The sequence below is a fragment of the Pongo pygmaeus genome, chromosome 18, assembly GCF_028885625.2.
Source record: "Pongo pygmaeus isolate AG05252 chromosome 18, NHGRI_mPonPyg2-v2.0_pri, whole genome shotgun sequence".
Taxonomy (NCBI): Eukaryota; Metazoa; Chordata; class Mammalia; order Primates; family Hominidae; genus Pongo; species Pongo pygmaeus.
Genome location: NC_072391.2, coordinates 77,272,250 through 77,298,389, shown reverse-complemented (window position 1 = coordinate 77,298,389; position 26,140 = coordinate 77,272,250). Strand labels below are relative to the sequence as shown.

Here is a 26,140-nt window from a genome sequence, read left to right as displayed (position 1 = left end):
GGGGTGTTTGGCTCACTCCCGCCTATGTTTTCATAGACCAAGAGTCTGCATAAAATTTCACTTATTAAAAGAGTTATATTGTTTAGTCGAGAAAAGCTTGATAATCTTCAAGTTAGTGATTTCTAAACTCTAATGTGCACACAAACAGCCCAGAGGTCCTGTGAAAATGCAGATTCAGATTTCATAGACGTGAAGTGAGGCCAAAGAATCTGCATTTTAATAAGGGTTCTGTAGTGAAGTCCTAGACTACTAAACTGGGGTCTTTCTTTTCAAATGCATTGACTTGGGGTTCTACTTTTATGGCAAAGTAACCAATGAAAACACTAAATCCCCCAGAGCTTGAGAAGTGAACTGTTTTAGGATCTTTTTATTGGGGTGGGAGGTACTGACTATTGGGGTCCAGGAATCCAGGAGGCACAAAGTGCAAAACTTTCTTTAGCAGGTGGGCTTTGAGAGCAGAGAAGAAAGGGGCTACCTTAGGACTCAGGATTGAAGGTAAATGTCCTGGGCCTCAGAGGGGTGAGATAAATGAAATTACCATGGCCCCTCTTCACGTGGGCTTGTCGACCCCTTCCCTTCTCCAGTGCTGGTGGCAGCAGTGGTTACATTGCCCTAGTTCTAGGGAACATGATTGAGTTCTAGCTCCTGCAATGAGATGAAATGCAATCAGGATGGGAATCTTGGGATAATAGGCGGCCACATGCTCCCAGCCTCTGCAGTGGAGGCACTTAGTTGACATGCCTGGGTGTCAGTGGTAACAATGAGAACAATGGTTGTGCCATGGAAGGATCAATATCTAGGAAAAGCTGTGATGTCCTCTGGGCTCAATAGATCCCAGTCAAGATCTCTCTCCAGTGCAGGGGCTAAAGAACTGGCAGAACGGCCTTTCTCAAATGGATTTGCTCCTTGGTCAGTGATGGATGGGTCTATGACAAAAGGAGAAAGTACAGAAAGGGGTATGATAAGAGATCAAAGTCGTGTTATTTGATTTCTAAAAAGAATGAACTTCATCTCATGCCCCAAGTTTGCAGGACATGTTGGTTTCATTATTAGACCTTATCTTGCCACTATTTTAATCTGTATCAGTGGTTTCAAACTAAAAATGATTCAGAGGCTGATGGTCCACAGGACACTCTTTCAAAACTTGGGTCTGGGCTTAATAACTAGAATACATAAAAAGCTAAAATAATAGAATAACAATTTAATTAAAAAATGGTCAAAAGAGCTGAACAGACATTTCTCAAAAGAAGACATACAAATGATCAACAGGTATATGAAAAAGTGCTTAACATCACTAGTCATCAGAAAAATGCAAGTCAAACCACAATGCAATGTCACTTCATCCCAGTTGAAATGGCTTTTATTAAAAAGACAGGGAATAGTAGACACTGGTAAAGATATGGGGATAAAGGAACCCCCATACACTATTGGTGGGAATGTAAATTAGTACAGCCACTAGAAAGAATAGCATGGAGGTATCCCAAAAACTAAAAATAGAGCTACCATATGATCCAGCAATTCCACTACAGGGTATGCATCCAAAACAAGGGAAATTAATAAGTCAAAAAGATATCTGCACTCCCATGTTTATTGTAGGACTACTCACAATAGTCAAAATATGAAATCAACCTAAATTCCCATCAATGGATGAATGAATCTAGAAAATGAGGTACATATACAAAATGAAATATTATTTAGCCATAAACAGAATGAAATCCTGTGATATGCAGCAATGTGGATGTCATTGGAGGTCATTATGTTAAGTGAAATAAGTCAAGTACAGAAGACAAATATACGTACTCACTCATATGTTGGAGCAATAAAAGTAGATCTCCTGAAGACAGACAGTAGGTTGGTGGTTACTGGAGGCCAGGAAGGCTGGGAGTGGGGGATAAAAAAGGTTGATTAGGCTGGGTGCAGTGGCTCATGCCTGTAATCCCAGCACTTAGGGAGGCTGAGGTGGGTGGATCACCTGAGGCCAGGAGTTCCAGACCAGCCTGGCCAAGATGGCGAAACCCCATCTCTACTAAAAATACAAAAATTAGCCAGGAAAGTTGGCATGTGCCTGTAATCTCAGCTACTGGGAGGCTGAGGCAGGAGGATTGTTTAAACCTGGGAGGCGGTGGTTGCACTGAGCCGAGATTGTGCCACTGCACTCCAGCCTGGCAATAGAGCGTGACTCCATCTAAAAAAAAAAAAAAAAGAGGTTGATTAATGGGTACAAATATACAGTTAGATTGAAGAACTAAGACCTACTGTTATAATGATCAATAGGGTGACTATAATTAACATTAACCTATTGCACATTTCAAAATAGCTAGAAGAAAATAGTTTATAATGGGACAATCTAAGATGTAATCATTGAGCTGTATCATCAGATACAGCTGACAAATTACAAATCCAGGATCAAAGAGAGAAACTACAAATGAGAATCAGAGGAAGAGAAGATAAAGCCATAGAAGATAGCTCAACCTCAGGACCAGAGGCTGAAGGAGAAAGGTAAGTGAGCAAGAGCTTTCCCAACAAGGCTGAGCAGTGAATTCCACTTCACATTTAAAGCTTTGATTCCCTGCTTTCTTTTGCAGGTTGATGCCGAATCAGGTTATAATCAACTAAAAAGTGAACTTTCATTATTAAAAATATCAGACAGAAAGAGCCACAAAGGTTTTGTGAGAACTTAAAGAGATCCCTGGAGTTTATACAAGAGAAAGAAACAACTCAGATAAAAGAGACTTTAACAGTGTGCTTGTGAGTGTCTCTCTCTCTCTCTCTCTCTCTGTGTGTGTGTGTGTGTGTGTGTGTGTGTGTGTGTGTGTGTGTGCATAAAAGAGAAAGGGAAAGGGAAAAATCAGAAAACAGGATAAGAAGGAATCTCATTTTCCATCATTTGTTTTAAAATGTTGACTTAAACTAGGGACAAAGTACTGTGATATTATACCCATTTTATAGAAGAGAAAATTGAGGCTGCAGATATAACAGCCATGATCTCTGCCCTCATGGAGCTCATAGTCCATGGAAGTCTCGGTACTCACGATGTAGCCCATGGATCAGCCAGCCTCTTTAGGAGCTTGTCAGACATGTGGAGTTTCAGGCCCCATCCCCAAACCACTTGAATTAGCCTGTTCTTTTAAAGCTGGTTTCCAGGCCATTTGGGTGCCCATTAAAACTTAAGATGGCCGGGTGTGGTGGCTCACACCTATCATCCCAGCACTTTGGGAGGCCGAGGTGGGTGGATCGCTTGAGGTCAGAAATTCGAGACCAGCCTGGCCAACATGCTGAAACTCCATCTCTACTAAAAATACAAAAATTAGCCAGGCGTGGTGTCACATGCCTGTAGTCCCAGCTACTTGGGAGACAGAGAGGTAGGAGAATCGCTTGAACCCGTGAGGTGGAGGTTGCAGTGAGCCGAGGTCAAGCCACTGTACTCCAGCCTGGGCAAGAAAGCAAGACTCCGTCTCAAATAAAAGATGCATATAGCATAAATGCAAAGCCAACGGAGAAGAAAGGAAACATGAGAGCTGGCAGCCCAGGCAGTGGAAAGGCTATGTGGAAGAAATGAGCAACCTGGGTATGGTCTGGAAAAGCGAGTGGTTTGATAAACAAGAGCAGGAGAGGAAAAGTGGAGAGAGAATTACCTGAGGCTGGGCTAGATGGCTTGGGTGAGTTTGCACCCCTGCCTCTTAGGAGCTGCGAGACTTTACTGAGGCTCAGTTTCCTCAACCGTAAAAAGGGAATAATATTAGTATCCATTTCACAAACTTGTTGCGAAAGATTGAGTCAAAATACATAAAGTTCTTAGCAGAGTCCTGGTATACAGCAAGCCCTAAGTAAGTTGACTATTGTTATTTTTTTTCTTTTTACTATTATTATTATTATTATTATACTTTAGGCTCTATGGTACATGTGCGCAATGTGCAGGTAAGTTACATATGTATACATGTGCCATGCTGGTGCACTGCACCCACCAACTCGTCATCTAGCATTAGGTATATCTCCCAATGCTATCCCTCCCCCCTCCCCCCACCCCACAACAGTCCCCGAAGTGTGATGTTCCCCTTCCTGTGTCCATGTGTTCTCATTGTTCAATTCCCACCTATGAGTGAGAATATGCGGTGTTTGGTTTTTTGTTCTTGCGATAGTTTACTGAGAATGATGATTTCCAATTTCATCCATGTCCCTACAAAGGACATGAACTCATCATTTTTTATGGCTGCATAGTATTCCATGGTGTACATGTGCCACATTTTCTTAATCCAGTCTATCATTGTTGGACATTTGGGTTGGTTCCAAGTCTTTGCTATTGTGAATAATGCTGCAATAAACATACATGTGCATGTGTCTTTATAGCAGCATGATTTATAGTCCTTTGGGTATATACCCAGTAATGAGATGGCTGGGTCAAATGGAATTTCTAGTTCTAGATCCCTGAGGAATCGCCACACTGACTTCCACAAGGGTTGAACTAGTTTACAGTCCCACCAACAGTGTAAAAGTGTTCCTATTTCTCCACATCCTCTCCAGCACCTGTTTCCTGACTTTTTAATGATTGCCATTCTAACTGGTGTGAGATGGTATCTCATTGTGGTTTTGATTTGCATTTCTCTGATGGCCAGTGATGGTGAGCATTTTTTCATGTGTTTTTTGGCTGCATAAATGTCTTCTTTTGAGAAGTGTCTGTTCATGACCTTCGCCCACTTTTTGATGGGGTTGTTTGTTTTTTTCTTGTAAATTTGTTGGAGTTCATTGTAGATTCTGGATATTAGCCCTTTGTCAGATGAGTAGGTTGCGAAAATTTTCTCCCATTTTGTAGGTTGCCTGTTCACTCTGATGGTAGTTTCCTTTGCTGTGCAGAAGCTCTTTAGTTTAATTAGATCCCATTTGTCAATTTTGGCTTTTGTTGCCATTGCTTTTGGTGTTTTAGACATGAAGTCCTTGCCCATGCCTATGTCCTGAATGGTAATGCCTAGGTTTTCTTCTAGGGTTTTTATGGTTTTAGGTCTAACATTTAAATCTTTAATCCATCTTGAATTGATTTTTGTATAAGGTATAAGGAAGGGATCCAGTTTCAGCTTTCTACATATGGCTAGCCAGTTTTCCCAGCACCATTTATTAAATAGGGAATCCTTTCCCCATTTCTTGTTTTTCTCAGGTTTATCAAAGATCAGATAGTTGTAGATATGTGGCATTATTTCTGACGGCTCTGTTCTGTTCCATTGATCTATATCTCTGTTTTGGTACCAGTACCATGCTGTTTTGGTTACTGTAGCCTTGTAGTATAGTTTGAAGTCAGGTAGTGTGATGCCTCCAGCTTTGTTCTTTTGGCTTAGGATTGACTTGGCGATGCGGGCTCTTTTTTGGTTCCATATGAACTTTAAAGTAGTTTTTTCCAATTCTGTGAAGACAGTCATTGGTAACTTGATGGGGATGGCATTGAATCTGTAAATCACCTTGGGAAGGATGGCCATTTTCACGATATTGATTCTTCCTACCCATGAGCATGGAATGTTCTTCCATTTGTTTGTATCCTCTTTTATTTCCTTGAGCAGTGGTTTGTAGTTCTCCTTGAAGAGGTCCTTCACATCCCTTGTAAGTTGGATTCCTAGGTATTTTATTCTCTTTGAAGCAATTGTGAATGGGAGTTCACTCATGATTTGGCTCTCTATTTGTCTGTTATTGATGTATAAGAATGCTTGTGATTTTTGTACATTGATTTTGTATCCTGAGACTTTGCTGAAGTTGCTTATCAGCTTAAGGAGATTTTGGGCTGAGACAATGGGGTTTTCTAGATATACTATCATGTCATCTGCAAACAGGGACAATTTGACTTCCTCTTTTCCTAATTGAATACCCTTGATTTCCTTCCCTTGCCTAATTGCCCTGGCCAGAACTTCCAACACTATGTTGAATAGAAGTGGTGAGAGAGGGCATCCCTGTCTTGCGCCAGTTTTCAAAGGGAATGCTTCCAGTTTTTGCCCATTCAGTATGATATTGGCTGTGGGTTTGTCTTAAATAGCTCTTATTATTTTGAGATATGTCCCATCAATACCTAATTTATTGAGAGTTTTTAGCATGAAGGGTTGTTGAATTTTGTCAAAGGCCTTTTCTGCATCTATTGAGATAATCATGTGGTTTTTGTCTTTGGTTCTGTTTATATGCTGGATTACATTTATTGATTTGCGTATATTGAACCAGCCTTGCATCCCAGGGATGAAGCCCACTTGATCATGGTGGATAAGTTTTTGATGTGCTGCTGGATTCTGTTTGCCAGTATTTTATTGAGGATTTTTGCATCAATGTTCATCAAGGATATTGGTCTAAAATTCTCTTTTTTTGTTGTGTCTCTGCCAGGCTTTGGTATCAGGATGATGCTGGCCTCATAAAATGAGTTAGGGAGGATTCCCTCTTTTTCTATTGATTGGAATAGTTTCAGAAGGAATGGTACCAGCTCCTCCTTGTACCTCTGGTAGAATTCGGCTGTGAACCCATCTGGTCCTGGACTTTTTTTGGTTGGTAAGCTGTTGATTATTGCCACAATTTCAGCTCCCGTTATTGGTCTATTCAGAGATTCAACTTCTTCCTGGTTTAGTCTTGGGAGGGTATATGTGTTGAGGAATTTATCCATTTCTTCTAGATTTTCTAGTTTATTTGTGTAGAGGTGTTTGTAATATTCTCTGATGGTAGTTTGTATTTCTGTGGGATCGGTGGTGATATCCCCTTTATCATTTTTTATTGCATCTATTTGATTCTTCTCTCTTTTTTCCTTTATTAATCTTGCTAGCGGCCTATCAATTTTGTTGATCCTTTCAAAACACCAGCTCCTGGATTCACTAATTTTTTGAAGGGTTTTTTGTGTCTCTATTTCCTTCAGTTCTGCTCTGATTTTAGTTATTTCTTGCCTTCTGCTAGCTTTTGAATGTGTTTGCTCTTGCTTTTCTAGTTCTTTTAATTGTGATGTTAGGGTGTCAATTTTGGATCTTTCCTGCTTTCTCTTGTGGGCATTTAGTGCTATAAATTTCCCTCTACACACTGCTTTGAATGCATCCCAGAGATTCTGGTATGTTGTGTCTTGGTTCTCGTTGGTTTCAAAGAACATCTTTATTTCTGCCTTCATTTCATTATGTACCCAGTAGTCATTCAGGATCAGGTTGTTCAGTTTCCACGTAGTTGAGCGGTTTTGAGTGAGATTCTTAATCCTGAGTTCTAGCTTGATTGCACTGTGATCTGAGAGATAGTTTGTTATAATTTCTGTTCTTTTACATTTATTGAGGAGAGCTCTACTTCCAAGTATATGGTCAATTTTGGAATAGGTGTGGTGTGGTGCTGAAAAAAATGTATATTCTGTTGATTTGGGGTGGAGAGTTCTGTAGATGTCTATTAGGTCCGCTTGGTGCAGAGCTGAGTTGAATTCCTGGGTATCCTTGTTGACTTTCTGTCTCGTTGATCTGTCTAATGTTGACAGTGGGGTGTTAAAGTCTCCCATTATTAATGTGTGGGAGTCTAAGTCTCTTTGTAGGTCACTCAGGACTTGCTTTATGAATCTGGGTGCTCCTGTATTGGGTGCATATATATTTAGGATAGTTAGCTCTTCTTGTTGAATTAATCCCTTTACCATTATGTAATGGCCTTCTTTGTCTCTTTTGATCTTTGTTGGTTTAAAGTCTGTTTTATCAGAGATTAGGATTGCAACCCCTGCCTTTTTTTGTTTTCCATTTGCTTGGTAGATCTTCCTCCATCCTTTTATTCTGAGCCTATGTGTGCCTCTGCACGTGAGATGGGTTTCCTGAATACAGCACACTGATGGGTCTTGAGTCTTTATCCAATTTGCCAGTCTGTGTCTTTTAATTGGAGCATTTAGTCCATTTACATTTAAAGTTAATATTGTTATGTGTGAATCTGATCCTGTCATTATGATGTTAGCTGGTTATTTTGCTCGTTAGTTGATGCAGTCTCTTCCTAGTCTCGATGGTCTTTACATTTCGGTATGATTTTGCAGTGGCTGGTACCGGTTGTGCCTTTCCATGTTTAGCGCTTCCTTCAGGAGCTCTTTTAGGGCAGGCCTGGTGGTGACAGAATCTCTCAGCATTTGCTTGTCTGTAAAGTATTTTATTTCTCCTTCACTTATGAAGCTTAGTTTGGCAGGATATGAAATTCTGGGTTGAAAATTCTTTTCTTTAAGAATGTTGAATATTGGCCCCCACTCTCTTCTGGCTTGTAGGGTTTCTGCCGAGAGGTCCGCTGTTAGTCTGATGGGCTTCCCTTTGATGGTAACCCGACCTTTCTCTCTGGCTGCCCGTAACATTTTTTCCTTCATTTCAACTTTGGTGAATCTGACAATTATGTGTCTTGGAGTTGCTCTTCTCGAGGAGTATCTTTGTGGCATTCTCTGTATTTCCTGAATCTGAATGTTGGCCTGCCTTGCTAGATTGGGGAAGTTCTCCTGGATAATATCCTGCAGAGTGTTTTCCAACTTGTTTCCATTCTCCCCGTTGCTTTCAGGTATACCAATCAGACGTAGATTTGGTCTTTTCACATAGTCCCACATTTCTTGGAGGCTTTGCTCATTTCTTTTTATTCTTTTTTCTCTAAACTTCCCTTCTCGCTTCATTTCATTCATTTCATCTTCCAGGGCTGATACCCTTTCTTCCATTTGATCGCATCGGCTCCTGAGGCTTCTGCATTCTTCACGTAGTTCTCGAGCCTCGGTTTTCAGCTCCATCAGCTCCTTTAAGCACTTCTTTGTATTGGTTATTCTAGTTATACATTCTTCTAAATTTTTTTCAAAGTTTTCAACTTCTTTGCCTTTGGTTTGAATATCCTCCCGTAACTCGGAGTAATTTGATCGTCTGAAGCCTTCTTCTCTCAGCTCGTCAAAGTCATTCTCCATCCAGCTTTGTTCCGTTGCTGGTGAGGAACTGCGTTCCTTTGGAGGAGGAGAGGTACTCTGCTTTTTAGAGTTTCCAGGTTTTCTGCTCTGTTTTTTCCCCATCTTTGTGGTTTTATCTACTTTTGGTCTTTGATGATGGTGATGTACAGATGGGTTTTTGGTGTGGATGTCCTTTCTGTTAGTTTTCCTTCTAACAGAGAGGACCCTCAGCTGCAGGTCTGTTGGAGTACCTGGCCGGCCGTGTGAGGTGTCAGTCTGCCCCTGCTGGGGGGTGCCTCCCTGTTAGGCTGCTCAGGGGTCAGGGGTCAGGGACCCACTTGAGGAGGCAGTCAGCCCGTTCTCAGATCTCCAGCTGCGTGCTGGGAGAACCACTGCTCTCCTCAAAGCTGTCAGACGGGGACATTTAAGTCTGCAGAGGTTACTGCTGTCTTTTTGTTTGTCTGTGCCCTGCCCCCAGAGGTGGAGCCTACAGAGGCAGGCAGGCCTCCTTGAGCTGTGGTGGGCTCCACCCAGTTCAAGCTTCCAGGCTGCTTTGTTTACCTAAGCGAGCCTGGGCAATGGCGGGCGCCCCTCCCCCAGCCTCGCTGCTGACTTGCTGTTTGATCTCAGACTGCTGTGCTAGCAATCAGCAAGACTCCGTGGGCGTAGGACCCTCTGAGCCAGGTGCGGGCTATACTCTCCTGGGGCACCGTTTCCTAAGCCCGTCGGAAAAGCGCAGTATTCGGGTGGGAGTGGCCCGATTTTCCAGATGCCGTCTGTCACCCCTGGAAAGGGAACTCCCTGACCCCTTGCGCTTCCCGAGTGAGGCAATGCCTCGCCCCTGCTTCGGCTGGCGCACGGTGCACTCACTCACTGACCTGCGCCCACTGTCTGGCACTCCCTAGTGAGATGAACACGGTACCTCAGATGGAAATGCAGAAATCACCCGTCTTGTGCGACGCTCGCGCTGGGAGCTGTAGACCGGAGCTGTTCCTATTCGGCCATCTTGGCTCCTCCCCCCGACTATTGTTATTATCCTAATTATCCCTAGAGCATGGTGGCTCTGAGGACTTCCTGGGTGGAACACACTGCCCCCTGGAGGAATGTGCAGTTAAAGTAAAAGCTAGGTGGCTGCCCCTGAAAACAAATTGCCCACCCAGGCACTTTCTAAATTGTCCTAGAAAACGAGCTTAAGTACCACCTTTTAAAACCATCCCTTTATTTATTTTTACGTTTTTATTACTGTGAATAATGTTTCTTTTAATTACATAATCATAGATAATAATAGTAATGATACCAGCCAATGTTTATCTGACGTCCATGACATGCCAGATACTGTGCAAAACCTTTTACAAGCATTTAATTTAATTCTCCATTTAATTCTCTCAAAATCTCTATGAGGTGTTGAATAATTGTATCCCATTTTTACAAATGGGAAATGAGACCAGCAGACAGATAAGAAGCATGGTTATGATAAGTCCACCTGGTGGAGGCCTGGGCAGGATGTGACAGGGACTTCTAAGTGCATAGCCCCCCTGATATTCCTTTCCGCCCCAGCTCATATGCCCACCTTCCAGTGCTCAATTTTACCTCATGTTAGGCAGAATCCCAATGATAGCCCCTAAGATTCTGGTCCCCTGATTATTGAAGAAACCCTTATCTACGTGCTGCTCTGAAGGGATTTTGCAGATGCAATTAGGTGATGTTAACATATGGAGAGAAAGTGCACTGGACCTGACTCAGTCAGGTGAGCCCTTTAAAAGCAGAGCGTTTCCACTAACTGGAGGCAGAAGGGAAGTTAGTGAGATTTAAAGTACAAGGACAACTGGACCAGCCATCACTGGCTTTGAAGATGAAAAAGGCCATGTAATGAGGACCAAATAGAGGTCTCTAGAAGCTGAAAGTGGTCCCAGCTGACAGCCAGGAGGAAAACTGACACTTCAGTCCTTGCAACTGCAAAGAACTGGATTTGACCAAGGACCAAAATGAATTTGGAAGCAAATTTCTCCCTAGAGCCTGGAGATAAGAGCCCAACCCAGCCAATACCTTGACTTTTGCTTTTAAGACCCTAAGCAGAGAATCTGGCCAAGCTCACCCGGACTTCAGATCCGTGGAAACTGTGAGATAGTAAATGAATGTCCTTTAAAATCTCTGTTTATGGTAATTTATTCCTTAGAAATAGAAGATAAAGACTATCTCCATTAAGATCACATTTCAGCATAAAGTTAAGTTGTCACTTAATGTCCCTATAGGTTCTTGGAAACTGCCACTTTCAGTGAAACAACATAAAGTAGGTATTGGAATAACACCATTTTATTCAACTTTCTTTATAATGTTAATGAGAACAAAATTGGTTTCATTATATGTGATTTCACCCTGTATCTTTTTTGTTGGATCAAGGGATATTGTTTGACATTTTCTCAAACAAAGAAACATAAAAATTGATCCAAATATGTTTCCTGAAGGAAAGAATGGATGAGGCGTAGAGGTTTCTGCTTTTGATCACAGATTCTGGCATCAGGCTTCCCAGATTCCAAGTCCAGCTTCCTCCCTTAAGAGTTGTTTGGCCTTAAGTCTTTTTATCTATCACTCTGGGCCTCAGGGTCTTCTTTCATAAAATTGGGATAATAAGAGGGTTGTTGGGAGAATCCAATGATGTAAGACTCAAAGCATTTGATTCACTGCTCAGCACATTGAGATCACTCAATGAGTGCTATCTGTACATGTGATCTTAACCTGGGTGGGTTCATGAATGAATAAATTCCAGCGAGAAGGAGATAAGACATCATCACCATTAACATCACTCTCAGGTTTTGAAACTCAGGCCACATGTTGTACTAGGTCAGATCACAGGCATTTCTGGATCTGTGAACCTGAGGGATGATTCCCACACAAGACCATGGGATATGGAGCCAGACCCTAAAGGAAATGTTTGGATAACCCAAATACTGAGTCCACTTGGAAACCAGGAGAGCCACATGGCTCAGCCTGGGATGCTCCCAGAAATGTTGGGATCATGGCCAATTAGGCCATCTAAACTGCTGACTCAGGGAGTGGATTCCTCAGAGAGGGTCCCCTAAATAACAGGACTGTCGATTCAGTCAAAACCACAGAGTCAGTACCCCAGGTAGAAAAAGCCAGACTTCGGCAATAGCCTCATTCACAACAACTGTTCATTCTAGGCCTTACCAAGGAGCCAAAGGGAGAAACCTACAAAAGTATGCTCGTGTTTCAATTGAGTGGGTATTACTCCTTTCTTTTTTTTTTTTAAAGGTTACTTAGCTTGGGGCACCATGTTTAATGCCTTTTTTTTTTTTCAGTTGTATCATGTCTTTTCTGGAGGAAAAAATTTAAAAAGAAAATAGTTTTGTCACTGAAAAAAAAAGAGAGATACTAAAGATAAAATAGCACCCTGGCACAAAAGGGCAACTGGATCTTTTAATTAGAGCTGGGTGAAACGTGACATCATAAAATCTGCCATATAGGGAAAGAAGGAGGGTTCCGTCCACACCCAGACAATGACTGCAGTCTGTCCTACAACTTAACTACCAATTTTGGCAACTTGGCTTGTTTCCCTCCAGCTATCTATTATTTAGAGAGCTATCATGCAAGTGTGATTTCTACCTTTATGCCCCCATACCCCTAGCCCTCTAATTTTATCAAGTTACGAGACATCATGGCCTGCTGCAGAGGAGGAAACTGGAGTATTTGTAAATAACTGGTGAATGCAAAGATCCATTTCAACTGAGGGAAAGAAAAAAAAAGAATGCAGAGTACCGCGTGGTCTCTGTAATGGGTGAACATTCAGGATCTGGTGCCCGGAGGAAGGAACAAAAGCGGAGAGGGCTGGCCAGAACAATGGACCATCACAGATGCTGGGTTATGTAACTGGGTTATTTGAATTCACAATTGTGAAGGCAACAATTGTAGAAGAAGGCCTGTGCTCCTGCTCCATGGTGGGAGGGAAGCAGGCTCCTGTGTCCCTACCCAGCTGCTCTGGGAGCAGGCTCTGTGCCTGTTGATGATGCTGACAGCCGGCATTCAGGAGAGGACTGGATTACTTCTGACACTGCAAAGGTGTTCAGCAACTCTATGTTGAGCTAAACTTTTTAACGCTTTTAATAATAATTAAAAAAAAAAGACAATGAGCCAATTAAATACCTTTCCCCCTACAGCAATTGGCCATTTGAAAAGGACCCAATTCTTTCCGTTCAACACAAGCTCCTTGAGCTCAAATGGTGTCTCTGGGTATCCACTGGGACTAAAATTCGCATGTTTCATGCACAACTGAGTCAAGCAATGTGGACGTGAATGTGTGGAAAAGGCGCAGTAGGGAGGAATCAGGGAAAAGTTCTCAGAAGAGGCGAACTTTAAAAATACTACAACAAAGATCATGGAAAGACACCACGGACGATGCTGAAGGTCACATTCCATTCTCGGGTGGTGTCTTGCATGGAGCACCTGATAAACTCAGGCTTGGGCAGTGAAAGGACAGCATTCCCCTTGCCTGCCTTCCCAGTATTGAGCTGCCCATGTGCAAGCCCTAAACTGCAGCCACACCCAAGTAGCTCATCCGACTTGGCATGTGCTGTTCCCTGAGTCAGGGACACTGTCCCCACCTCACTCTTCCCCTGACTATCCAACCCCTCAATTTCAGCTGGAATCTCACTCCTGCTGTAAAGCCATCCTCAGGCACTTTCTTCACCCCCCCACCCTCATCGGGTAACACACCCCTTTCCTTGGGTTTCAATAACTCCTTGACTTTAATTCCTACAAACACTTATCTACCCTGCCACTGCGAGCTATTTATGACCCTGCTTCCCTCACTAGAGTATGCCCTGCTGTAGGACAGAGGGCAAGCCTTTTCGCTTTTCTATTTTCAATGTTCAGTACAAAAGGTAATCTTATAATGTTTGGGTAATAAGGGTCTTTCTCCTAAAGCCAACACAGTTGCAAAGAAAGTTTGAGAATTTGTAAGCTAATTTGCAGAAACAGGCTGAGTTCTTTTATTCTTTGTAGTTGGGGCTGTGTTGTTGCTGTTATGTATTTAAGCTGGGCGTGCAAACAGAAGCTGGGCTCTGATTCTTCAGCAATCTCACCTGTCTGGGGAACTTGTCAGTCTGTTGGAAGAAATTTCCACTTCCTATTGGCTGCCAGTTCCGTGAGGATGAGCTTTCCAGGCAAGAAGGGGCACTAGAACAAATAGCTCAGAAACTTGCTTGCTCACTGGTGTCGATAGGTGGGAATATACGGATGATGACGATGATGATAGTAACTCGAATGCTTGAATGGGCATTCTGGAGTCCTAAGCACTTTCCATGTTTTTTCATGTGAAAACCTCAGAACAAACACAAAAGGTAGGCATGGTTGATATTCTTTTTTTCTTTTTTGAGATGGGGTTTTGCTCTGTTGCCCAGGCTGGAGTACAGTGGCACAATCTCAGCTCACTGCACCCTCCACCTCTCGGGTTCAAGCAATTCTTCTGATTCAGCCTCCTGAGTAGTTGGGACTACAGGCACACGCTACTGCACCCAGCTAATTTTTGTATTTTTAATAGTGACGGGATTTCACCATAATGGCCAGGATGGTCTCAATCTCTTGACCTCATGATCCGCCCACCTCGGCCTCCCACAGTGCTGGGATTACAGTCATGAGCCACCACGCCCAGCAGATATTCTTATTTAATGGTGTGACATGACTTGTCCCCAATCACACATTTTAGGACGGGGAGGACTGGAGCCCAGCAGCTACACTCAAAAGCCCATACACACTCCTCAGCACTGCTTCCTGCAGCTTCACGTGTGTAAGCATGTCTACACTTACATTTAGGTGCACACATGTGGATGAACACATACAGTTGGATTTGTAATGTGTGCTTGTGTGCATATGGGTGGGTGCGTGCTAGTGTGTATCTGATTTGGCCTGTCCACATCAGAATGTCTGTGTATGTATGTTCTTCTCTCAACTAGGAAAAAAAATGAAAAATCAGGGTTTGAATAGGGTCAATGTTAACATGATGAAAGTTTCCCCCAGGCATCAGGTGTTCCCCTCCTCTGGTTCCTTGGCCTCTTTGTCCACTTCAAAACAAGAACACATTGAGTAGAGTCTGCATTTCTTTGGTTGGGGATCCTGGCCTTACCCCAAGCGGTGCTGCAGAGAGAACTTGCAGATTATGGGAGATAAACTTCCACTAGTGAAGACTTGCTCTTCAGTGACACATTTACATTTAAATGCACCCTGTCATTTTAAATCTCAAGCACTTGGCACAATCACCTCCCAAGAAGCAGACTCTGTAGCATCTGTTTCAAGCTAGGTAGCACCCAGGCTGCAGCAAGACCAGTGCAGACTCCAGGGCCCAGAGGCATGCAAGGGCATGGAAGGAGCAGTCTGGGGATATATGCAAATTTTACTGTCAGAAGTGACTCAAATGCGCCTTGAGGATAGCGCCAAGGGGCATTTTGTGTTACCAGGCCATGGGTGGAGTCCCTTGAGACAGGAATTCTCCAGGTTGGAGGTGAGACTGCAGAGTGGCTTGTTCAATCCTATTAGAGGTAAGAATGCATTGAAGGCTGCTGACAAGGCAGAGCAGCTGCTGTTTGTCTTATAAAAACCATCAGTTGACAGTTCAAAGAGAGAAGCAAGCTTCCTCAACTTTCCTATCATGCTCCCAAGTCCCTGATTTAGGGCAGAGATACCTGGATAGTTCAATTTTTTTTTTCTTTATTGTCAGAAAGTAAACTATTTACTCCCGGGATTTATTTTGTTTTCTTTGTTTTATCTCATTTCACGTAATTTTACTTTATTCAGATTTTCAGGTTAAAGATTGCTAACAATGCCCCCGATGACACTAGTGAATAGGTATTTGCTACACTTCTGTTTCTACCCCTTGGACCTACTTGAAACCTCTCGTTTGCATCTGTTTAAGAGCTTCATATTTTTTCAAAAGTCCTTATCTGTCTTAAAAGTCCACAACCTGTCATAGCACTGAGCAATCCAGAAGGAGTTTCAAATGTTTGCTGTGGGTTTGGAGCCATGAAAAGCCTGATTGTTTTACCTACGAACACTCTCAACTCAGGATGCGGCAACATGCTAGAAATGATATGATAGGCAAAAACATCCAATCAAATTTTCCACTCGTAAACTTCAGTGGACCACAGAATGATATGAAATGAACACCCATAATGAAGGATTAATTAACAGAGCAGAGGGCCAGAAACAAGGTATGAATCTTGGGTATGGAAGATAGCATGAGAAATGGAAAGAATCATTATTGCATTTTGAAATTCTGAAACAATGCTTTTGCATTATAGGAAACCTGCAGGTAAAACAACCGGAGTGTATAAAGAAGGGATTTTAAAAGTATCTATATTTGCATCACAAATATAGATAACAGTTACTCAGCTTTTCTTCCAGTGTTTCTTCTATTCATCTGAGAATGTGAGGTCTAGAGTTGAAGGAGGGCTGTGGCCCTTGGCTGACCACATGGTGGGTAGCAGAGGGGCCCATGGCATTCATCATAAGTATGGGGAATGCATACAAATAATGCTGTTTCTCACCTCTCCTATGGCTTGCATGAATTTAACTCATGCTCGATGGAGACCAAAATGCCTTAAAGCCTACGGATGCCAATCTTCTGAAAAGTGGGTGTTATGTATTGAATTGTGACCCCCTCCAAAAAAAAGATATGTTGAAATCCTAACCCCTGGTACCTCAAAATGTGATCTTATTTGGAAATAGGGTCTTTCATCAAGTTAAGATGAAGTCATTAGGGTGGGCTCTATTTTAATTTAACTGGTGACCTTATAAAAAGGGGAAATCTGGACAGACACATAAAACAATGGAAGGTGACGTGAAGATGGCTGTGTGATGATGGAAGCATGAATTGAACTGATATAGCTGCAACCCAAGGAAACCCAAGGCTACCAGCTAGCACCAGAACTAGGAAGAGTCGAGGAAGGATGCAGCCCAGAGCCTCAGTGAAGCTTGGCCCCACTGACACCTTGATTTCCAACTTCTGGTCTTCCGAACTATTTGAAAATATATTTCTGTTGTTTAAAGCTACCCAGTTTGTGGTACTTTGTTACAGCAGCTCTAGGCAACAGTACAATAGGATTTCCATTTCTGTCCATGTGTGAGCACTGGGCATTATTCTTCATTAGTTTTTCTTTCTTTTTTCTTTTTCTTTTTTTGGAAGGAGTCTCACACTGTCGCCTAGGCTGGAGTGCGATGGTGTGATCTCTGCTCACTGCAACCTCTGCCTCCTAGGTTCAAGTGATTCTCCTGCCTCAGCCTCCCGAGTAGCTGGGACTACAGGTGCCCACCATCGTGCCTGGCTAAGTTTTCATATTTTTAGTAGAGATGTGGTTTCACTATGTTGGCCAGGCTGGTCTCGAACTCCTGACCTTGTGGTCTGCCCACCTCGGCATCCCAATCATTAGTTTTTCTTGGTTTGGCTTTTTGATAGAGAGATCTGAGACATGGACATAAAAGTTTGAGATTCATGAGCTGAAAGAATGCCTGGGGCTCAACAGTCAAAGCGTGTGGGTGCAGCTGCCTGTGACGGAGACTAACTGATTTGTGCTTGCTCTACCTTTCCTCTTTCTGGGCACATGAAGGACTTATTTCCTGGTCTACCTTAGCCTTAAGTTGGTAACAGTGACAGTTGCCTGCTGCCAGGCCTGGGCCTTTGAAATCTCTGATAATTTCTCTTCTGCCACAGTAACCTTGGAGGGCATGCATTCTATTTGGCATAGAAACAAGATTGAGGAAAAGCATCCAGTCCCCATAGAGCTTTGTGTGCATGAGAAACACACCTTGTATTAAGCTGAGATGTTGGGCTTAATCTGTGACTTTGAGAATCCTATCCTATTCTATTACCGGACCAGTAATTGCTCCCAAATGATTTAAGAGGAGATATCCAGGGATCTCAGAAAACAACATTGTTGTCAACTGCAGGCAGACCTTTTAAAAGAAGTTCACACTCTGAGACTTATCTCCTCTTTCCACCCACATTCTTGCAGCTTAATAATACCATTGCTTACAGTCCCCAGAAAAGGAAGAATTATAGCCAAGTGCTTAAAAGAAACACATCTTAATAAGAAAAAGCGGGTGTGGGTGGGGTGTCTTAAGGAGGAAGACATCCTAAAACATGTGTTTAGACTGTTCTCCTTTAAAGCTGTGGTTTTTCACCCTTGCCCGTGCTCTGTTCACTGTATCCAGAACTAATAAATCATAAATCACAATTTCTGGGGTGGAGCTTAGGCATACGTAATGTTTGATTACCCTGAAGTGATTCCAGTGGACAGCCAAGTTGAGAAACCTTCCTCTGGAGAAAAGTTGATCCAACAAGCTGACTGTCTTATTAAGATGTGTTTCTTTTAAGCACATTGTGATAATTTCTTCCTTTACTGAATATTATAAACAATAGTATTATTAAGGTATGTTCCCAAGTCCCTAAGGGTATAGCAATGTTTATCTGCACTATTTGGAGAACGAAACATGGAAACCCTGATCATAGGCGAGGCTTTGATGGCCTAAGGACAATTCCTACCATCTCAGGGATGCCATTGGTACACAGGCTTCTAGAATTTTCTAACGCTTATCACATCTTCACAAAATGACCATGAGGTCATGAACATTCTCTACATTTTTTAGAGATGGAATCCAAGTCTCAGGGAGATGAAATACCTTGCCCCAGATTGCACAGTTAGTAAGAGCTGAATCTCAGTCTCAGTCTGTCTGAAGACAAAGCCTCCAGAGGAGAGGGTAGCCCCATTGCTCTATGGGCATGATTCTGGTGGTGAACATTGGCATTGTATTCCAAACACAAAATTGTGTTAGAAATTTTTAACTTAGGAGCCCATGATATTAGTTACAGGTTAAATTTCTCCACATAGAACTGCTCTGAGAATTTTGGTGCAAAGGCAAGCCTGTTAATTGCATGGGTCCAGAGTTTTCATAATCAATAAGAAAAGACAAGGTAAGTTTTGGTTGGAGGCTTATTGAAAGACCAACCTCCTGAAGCACACTTTTAGCACACAAACCAACCTCCACCACCCTCCCAAATAGACTCTCTGACAATCCTAAATAGGCTTTGATGCCCTGCCCTACTTGCCTTTGAAAATGCCATTTCCTCTCCCCCGACCCCCTCACTGATCCTTTTCCCTTGAACAACTCTTGCTTCCTTGTAGGAGTATAAGTGTTAACTTCTGCAGGCAGATGGTGGTTCCTCTTTCTCCTTCCATGACTGACAGTCTTCTCCATAATGACCCCTTTCGCTCTGTGACCCAAAGGTCAACTGAACCAGCAACGACCAAACAGAAGAGTCTGTTTCCATAGGGCTGAGACTATGCCACATTCACCTTGATGTCTCGGAGTCTGGATTCAAGAACAATGTCGGGCATAGATGAGGTCTGTGATTTAGAAAAAAATAAATAAATGATGAATCAATGGAATGTTTGCTCTTTCGAGCTAGGCCAAGGGATTTCATGAGGCAAGGAATCCTTGCTATTCCTCTGACCGTATTAAAAATAAAAACAGCAGTGAGGTGTGTTGGGCCATTTGCTGTTAGCCTGTGGTTCATTTTATCATGGGGAAATCATTTGAGCTTGGAGCTGGAGCCCCTGCTGTTGGCAGCGTGTCCTCTGCCCCATTAAGAGGTTTCCCCCACCCCCCGTAATTACAGGGTAAATGACTTGTTAAATCCAGAGCCCTCACAATACATCTCCTGACATGCAGTTCATATTCCTTGGGCGGTTTAATCGCACTTTCGAGTAGTACATATTTTATAGAGAAGGGAGAGTTCTCCAATTAATAGTAATTGTGATCAAAGCAGTAATGCTCATCTGCAGCCTGAACCCGCAAGAGGAGAGACTGGAAGGCCCATGTTAATTGCCACAAAGAGCTATGTCTATCTGCAGCGGTATATAAATAATAAATTAGAGGAAGGGGGGATGCTGCAGCTGTGATGGTCTTCCAGGAGGTTTGGATATTTATGTAGTGCTGATTGCTAAAAATCTTCTCTGAGTAATTATTAGTAAAAGTGGAATGTCTACATTTGTAAGGGAATTTTAATTAAAGGGAAGGTGACTCTCATTATGGGGAAGAAGTAGTGTTTGGGGATTTGCATGTAGGTCCAGAACTAAAGCGTCGGGGCCTGACTGGCTCTCGCCACTGCTGCTTGGACAACGGCAGGAAGCTCAATTCCTCTGGGTTCAATTTCCCCTGGTCTTTAAACCAGGGGAAATAAAGCAGTTATAAGTGATTGAAGTTCCATTGGATAAACAAGCCCTACAGTTGAAGGCTTTTTATCTGATTCAGCTCAGGACTGCCTGACAGAGCTGGGCCACACATCCACTCTTTTGAGCCCCAGTGTCTTCATGTATAACACTTGCATGCCGCCATTTTCAGGTTGCCTTTCAGTGCAGTTAAGGAGACCAAGTATGCAAAAGGACGTGGAACCACTTCTGGTATGTCTCGGACTTTGAAAAATATTATGAGAACAACTTCTGTCTATTGCTTCAATTTTCTTTGGTGTAACTAATTTGGCTCTCAGGATTTAGAAAAAAGTAAAGCATCTTCCTGTGTACTCTCAGTTTATGATCACTCTTCATTTCCCCAGTGAGTATGGTGACTCTTAACATTTTAATTAAGTAAGTAATTTGGGGGGAGATGTATAGATTCTTTTAAGGAGCTGATACAGGCCATGCCATATCATGCAAATATTGCACATATTTTGTGTGAAATTCCAAATATCTCATGGAACCCTATGTTGACCACCAAATGCCTTCCGTTAAGGAACCATGGCCTAGAGGGCTGGACTAAGGAGATTTCCAGAGCCATGTAAAGAAAAGGAGAAGCAAATCGTCCCAGGTGACATATGATGCCATGATATTATGGGCAGGCTCTCTTTCCCGCCGCAGGAAGGCAAGTTAATTTCAGACTCAGCCCAGCCCTTTTGCTACGTGCCAAAAAGGAAACTCATATTCCGGACATGCATCCACCCACAGATGGTCAGGGATTCTCATCTGGCCTGTGGGAAACGCTGTTCAGTCTTGTCTTCCCACTATCCCAAATATACATGGACACAGACAATCAAGATATAACAACATTTAAGGGAAACTGGCCTTTAGAAGGGAGGAACAAAATTCAAACAGATGAGGTAATGTGCAGGGAAATAGACTTCACAGAGAAAACGGATCAGCTTATCTATGATCCCTTGAGTGATTCAGTGGGATATACTGACATCAATACAAGGACAACTCTGCTGTTAAAAATTTGAGTTCTTAGAAATAAAAAAGCCTTAGGGGCCAAGTGCGGTAGCTTACACCTGTAATTCCAGCACTTTGGGAGGCCGAGGCAGACGGATCACTTGAGGTCAGGAGTTTGAGATCAGCCTGGGGAATATGGTGAAACCTCGTCTCTACTAAAAATACAAAAAAATTAGCCAGGCGTGGTCGTGGGCACCTGTAATCCCAGCTGTTCTGGAAGCTAAGGCAGAACCCGCTTGAACACCCAGGAGATGGAGGTTGCAGTGAGCTGAGATTGCACCACTGCACTCCAGCCTAGGCAAAAGAGGGAGACTCTGTCTCAAAAACTAAAAAAATTCTTTTTTAATTTTAAAAATACATAAAAGCTTTAGGTAGTTAAGAGAATGACTGGCAGAAAAAACACAAAGATTCAGTTAGGAAACTAGCGCAGTAGTTGGCAGACTTCCTCGTGGAGGACTGGAGAGTAGACATTTCCAGCTCTGTGGGCCTTACCGTCTCCATCACAATTAATCTGCTCTGCCCTTGTATAGTGAGAGTGGCCACAGATAACACATAAATAGGTATAGCTGTGTTCCCACAAAATTTTGTTAACACTGAAATTGGAATTTCATGTCACTTCTATGTGTCACAAAATATTATTCTTCTCTTGTTTTTTCCTAACCATTAAAAAATGTTAAAGCCAGGGCAGGGCACAGTGTCTCACGCCTGTAATCCCAGCACTTTGGGAGGCTGAGGCGGGCAGATCACAAGGTCAGGAGTTCGAGACCATCCTGGCTAACACAGTGAAACCCCGTCTCTATTAAAAAATACAAAAAATTAGCCGGGCATGGTGGCGGGTGCCTGTAGTCCCAGCTACTCAGCTGAGGCAGGAGAATGGCTGAACCAGGGAGGTGGAGATTGCAGTGAGCCGAGATTGTGCCACTGCATTCTAGCCTGGGTGAGAGAGCGAGACTCCGTCTCAAAAAATAAAAATAAAAATAAAAATGTTAAAGCCATTACTAGCTCTTGTGTACATTACTAGTTGTATAAAAATGGGTGGCAGGCTGAGTTGAACCTGCAGGCCATAGTTCATTGACCCCTTACATAAAGCATGGAGCTGAGTTGTTTAAAAAAATTCCATCTGAAACATAGAAAGATGTGAACAGGTGAGGGAAGTGGTAAGAAAAATAGAAGCTAGATTTAGCCAAGTTTTTCTTATCACTGAAATTAAAAATGCACACAGCTCTATATTTTAGTTCATTCATTCATTCACACTGCCCTAATTAACTGGAAAATGAGGAAAATGAACATTTGATTCCGAAATGTGTGTTAAAAGATAAGTTATTTTTTATCTCACCTTCCTATAAGGTGAGCATTATTTAAGTTTAACCGGATGCAGCATAAAATAACTCAGTTGAGAAGCACAGCATTAAAAGAACCACAGCTAGCAGCTGAATCCAGGTCTGCAGCTTTCCGAAGCCGGTTCCCATTCTCCTTCACAATATAAGGGTTTTAAACATTTTTGACCCAGTCCTGGGTTCTGTTACTTTACTTTATCTCATTTGATATCCCATTGTAATTGAGAAAATTAGAGATTAACAGGAAAATTCAATCTATGCAGCTGGTAAATGGCAGAGCCAGGAATCAGCATTAACCATCTAAATTTACAATGGCCAGGTGTGGTGGCTTATGCCTGTAATCTCAGCATTTTGGGAGGCCAAGGCGGGTGGATCACTTGAGGCCAGAAGTTGGAGACCAGTCTGGCCAACATGGTGAAACCCTGTTTCTACTAAAAATACAAAAATTAGCTGGGTGTGGTGGCATGCGCCTGTGATCCCAGCTACTTGGGAGACTGAGGCAAGATAATTATTTGAACCCGGGAGTGGGAGGTTGCAGTGAGCCAAGATCATGCCACTGCACTCCAGCCTGGGAAACAGAGCAAGACTCTGCCTCAAAAAAAAAAGGAATCTCAGTTTACAAAGACACAAGCCAACCCAGGAACCTAGGAAAGTTAATAACTTAATTATCTAGGTGGTTTTTCATCCTATAGAAATTTAACTTGCAAGGCCCTATAAACATCAGAAATGCACTTATATAAAAGTAACAATAGCCAACATGTTTGGACACCTCCGCTTAGCCAGATGTCATGCTGAGAGTTTTTCATGTATCTTTTCCACAATGGCTGCTTAAAGGACAGTGCTACTACAATCCAAATTTTGCACATGGGAAACCAAGGCTCAGAGGTTAAGTGACTCAGCCCTCTGGAAGCAGCTTGTATTGATTTATTTTCTTGTTTATCATTGTCTCTCTGTCTCCTTTAGAATGTGTGCTTCGTAGGGAAGGGTCACTACTGCATTTCCCAAATTTTTAATTTAATTAAATTAATTAATTAATTTATTTATGACGGAGTCTCGCTCTGTCGCCCAGGCTGGAGTGCGGTGGTGCGATCTTGGCCCACTGCAACCTTCTCCTCCCCAGTTCAAGTGATTCTCCTGCCTCAGCCTCCTGAGTAGCTGAGAATACAGGTGCCCACGAGGACAACCGACTAATTTTTGTATTTTTAGTAGTGACGGGGTTTCACCGTGTTAGCCAGGATGGTCTCCATCTCTTGACCTCGTGATCCACCCACCTCAGCCTCCCAAAGTGCTGGGATTATAGGCATGAGCCACCACGCCTGGCCACATTTCCCAAATTTAAAAAAGTGCCTGCTGCACAAGTAGATATTTAAAATATTTGTGAAATAACTGAATAGACAAAGGGATTAATAAATGAATGGATAAATGAGTGAACTTACCCAAAGTTTCACAGTGAGTATCAGAGCAGAGATGGCTAAGTGTCCTCCCCTCATCAACAACACACAACTCTAAGAAACTTAAACAAAAGTGTGAAGAATCACTGACAGTGAGACATGAATGAGAAATGAAGAGGAAGATGACCATCTCTGAGTTTATAGGAAGCTCTGTGAAAACAGTACGCCAGTTTAGAAAACCCAATTTCAACTCTCACGGTCGTGTCTGATTTGTAAAGTCAAGTACTGACACCCGTGATGGAGACATAGCAATGGTATTTTCTAAACCACATCATGGCTTCTTTTTTTTTGAGATGGAGTCTCACTTTGTTGTCCAGGCTGGAGTGCAGTGGCGTGATCTCGGCTCACTGCAACCTCTGCCTGCCAGGTTCAAGCAATTCTTTGCCTCAGCCTCCCGTGTAGCTGGGATTGCAGGCATCCGCCACCATGCCCAGCTAATTTTTGTATTTTTAGTAGAGATGGGGTTTCACCATGTTGACCAAGCTGGTCTTGAACTCCTGACCTTGTGATCCACCTGCCTCGGCCTCCGAAAGTGCTGGGATTATAGGCATGAGCCACCATGCCCAGCCAACATCATGGCTTCTTAATGTATCTTAAGCAAAGCAACTCATATAAGAAAAGCTCCATAAGTATTAGCTGCTGTTAAGATTAGTACGAGGGTACATATGGTGATTTGTGGGAGTGCAGAAGAAGACAGACTTACAAAGTTGTCTGCACATGGTTATATGTGAATGTGTATGCTTTCAGAGGGGAAAGAAGAGAAAAGAAAGGAGGGAAGAGAGAGAGGGAGGAAGGAAAAGAGGAAGGGAAGAAGGGAGACAGGGAGAGAGGAAGGGGGAAAGGGAAGGAGGGAAAATAGAAGGGAGGGGGAAGGAGGAAAGGAAGAATGGGAGAAAGGAAGGGAGAAATGAGGGGAGGAAAGAAAGAAGAAAAGAAGGAAGGAAGGAAAAAAGGAAAGAAGAACTAATTGTTTATTTGGATTCGTGGATAGATACACAAATGAAATGTGGAAGTATCCAGAGAAATTTCTAGTTTCTGAGACTTTTCATCATTCTTCAATAAGGTTATATACTTATAATATTTGTATAAACTTATATTGAAGCTGGAAGAGTCTGGAAAACTTGTGGAGGGAGCTCATGAAATGCCCTGGGGAGATGAAATGGGTGTCACATGTGAAAGGGAATTTATTTGGTCACATCAGAGACCAGAGTTTGTTGCAGTTACTCAAGCTACCTTTTTTTAGCTGACTCTTTCTGTGATCGCTCTGTGCTAAGGATTTCTGCCGTTCATTGGACCAGATGGCAGAGCCAACAGGCAGGCTGGCATGGTGTGGGGGAGACCCAGCAGCTGATGAGGCTTTGAAGTGTGTCTCTTATAGGAGGGTTGAACCAACCTGTGACAGAACTGATGCTGATTTCTCAGACAACATGGCAGCACACAGGATCACACGCACACACTCACACATACACAAATAAAAACTCAATATGCATTCACATGCATGCTCACACACACTCACACAGACTTACACACACGAATACCCAATGCACACTCTCACTCACACATACTCACACATAAAAACTCACGTATACATACCTTCACATGCAAACTCATGCACACTCACATACACAGACTTATACACACAAATATCCAATCCACACTCTCACACATTCGCTCCTAGAATGTCTCACATGTGCATGCTTTCACCTACATACGCACACACTTATGCAAATACTCAGCTATGCATATTCTAACTGCATACTTATATACACAATCCCATATAGTGTCGTACACACATGAATGTACACACACTCACACATGTACACACACAGTGACACATGCACATTCACATACATAGTCACAATATTCACATGCATTCATACATGCAAATGCTCACATGTGCAAAATCTCACGTGCATAGTCATAATACACACACGCATTCACACACGCAATTGCTCACATCTGCACAATCTCACATGCATGGTCACAATACAAACATGTACTCACATACACTTGTACATGCAAATGTGTCTGCACATTCTCACCCACACAATCACATTCTTATGCAATCATACCCAGACACACTCACACGTACTTGAACACACTCAAATATATTCATCTTCACCTATTTATCTTTAAACCTCAGAAATCATTTTACCATCCTCTACAGAGTCTGTAGGACATGCTCCGTAAACACGCACCACCCATCTCTCACAGAAAAAT

At 42.6% G+C, this 26,140-nt stretch overlaps 1 long non-coding RNA gene across 2 annotated transcripts; it reads right to left on the bottom strand.

Moving 5' to 3' along the window:
• Positions 1 to 631: 631 nt before the first annotated feature.
• On the bottom strand, positions 632 to 9,874 carry LOC134738567 (uncharacterized). 2 transcript variants are annotated; one of them, XR_010124372.1, is made up of 4 exons: positions 9,786 to 9,874; positions 2,113 to 2,185; positions 1,801 to 1,878; positions 632 to 926 (listed from the first exon to the last, which is right to left on the bottom strand). It is a non-coding gene; the product is annotated as an uncharacterized LOC134738567 (long non-coding RNA). The 2 variants fall into 2 exon arrangements; XR_010124371.1 differs by having other exon boundaries at positions 1,805 to 1,878.
• Positions 9,875 to 26,140: the final 16,266 nt, after the last annotated feature.